Source organism: Telopea speciosissima, chromosome 2, assembly GCF_018873765.1.
Source record: "Telopea speciosissima isolate NSW1024214 ecotype Mountain lineage chromosome 2, Tspe_v1, whole genome shotgun sequence".
In the NCBI taxonomy this organism is placed as follows: Eukaryota; Viridiplantae; Streptophyta; class Magnoliopsida; order Proteales; family Proteaceae; genus Telopea; species Telopea speciosissima.
In genome coordinates this window covers 31,780,039-31,781,767 of record NC_057917.1, presented here as the reverse complement: position 1 = coordinate 31,781,767, position 1,729 = coordinate 31,780,039, and positions in this window count along the sequence as shown.

Genomic DNA, 1,729 nt, shown 5'->3' with positions numbered 1-1,729 from the left:
GCATGGGTCAATTTGCAATTACGTAGAATCCTATTTTAATTTGGACTTTCCTAATCAAGTTAGGATTTCTATTTAAAATCAATTTCCATTCATGAGAGAAAATAGTTAGAGTTTGATTCCAAATAGGAAATCAGAATCCCACTCCTTTTAAATTCTCATTATATTATGAGTAACTTAATTAGATTTATATTCCTATCTAAAATAGGAAATTAATTCAAATACAAGTTTCCTAATCTAATTAGGCAATCTTGCTCACAAATCCAACTTTCCTACTCTAATTAGGAAATTTTGTTAAAAGTCCTATTGTGTTCAAAACACAATTAGAGCATCTTCAAGCAATCTCCATTAAAATAGCTTCAACTAGAACTCCATTAATGGAGCTTACAAGATGGAATTTGACAAGAAGAAAATTAACTTTTTAAATCTACATCACATGCACACATAAAAAAATTTCCAAAATCATCATCATCCCCAACTCCCATGGACCCTTTTTTTTTTTTTGAGATGCAAAGGTCGTTGCCCATGCGTCACACGACAGCAGGCCGCTCCCTAAGGGCGCTGGCCGCGGCCTGCAGTCGCGCGACACGCAGGGCTGCGCTTGTGCATGACCACCCGTCCCACACCTGCTGACAAGCTGGCCAACAGGCGCGATTGGCAGGCTGTGTCTGCTTGCCGCGGCTGTCGACCGACGGTTCCGACTGGTGTGGCCTCTTCTCCTTCGTTTCATATATTGTCAACTTCGAATTTTGTGTACAATACTCAAAATTCAAAAAACTCAAAACACAATAATGGAGGAGGAAGAAGAAGATTGCAAGTTGATTTTGACATGTGTTTAATGAAGAACCTACGCTCTGATGCCCAGAAGCGATGGGATTCTCATGTAATCATAAAATTTTATGAGCATGTAAGGATCTCAATACACATTAACGTACTAACCTCAAGGGGAGAGCAAGGTCACCTAAAACACTCAAATGGTATGTTCCTCCAAAGGAATGCAACACTTGAAGAAGATCTCCCAAGTTTGCTTCACCTTCAATGGCCAATAGTGCTTGAGGAAGAAGAAGACTCTCTTTTTCTCTCTCTAAGCTCTCTCATAATTTTGTGCAAATTGTTCTAATGATTTTTCCTCTATCATCATCAATCATTCTTGGTCTTAGATCTTTTTATATATATAGAGACCTAATTGAGGAGGTGGCAAACCTACGGTCCAGATCTAACCAAGTGGTGTGATCCTAAAGGGTAGCCCATAAGATTATCTTAAATTGCACATAAGGATAAAACTTATCCAAAATTATAATAAAGGACGATCCTACCAGGGCGTAACCTGAAAAACCCCTTGCAGTAGGTAATTTTTTTACATTTTCTCCCCACACTACTAACACTTATAATGGGTCATTACAACCATGCACCACCACAATTCTGGTCCATTATAATTTATGACGAGAGTATAGAGGACTTTGATTGGCCATAAAACTCTTTGAAAACTCTTTTCCAAAATACATTTAATTTAATATTAATAAAATAAAATACTTTTTACAAACACTTTACAAAATACCAAGGTCTTGGATTTGGCACAATCAAATCCGTTCATTCTCTTTTTGTTGTTCTCCTTTACGGGTAGTACAAACTTTATTGAGCATCACATCCATAACTATTTACATTATGCACACCGAACGGTCGATATATAGTCAGTCCTTTTGGTAGACATCAACCATTGATACACCACAAA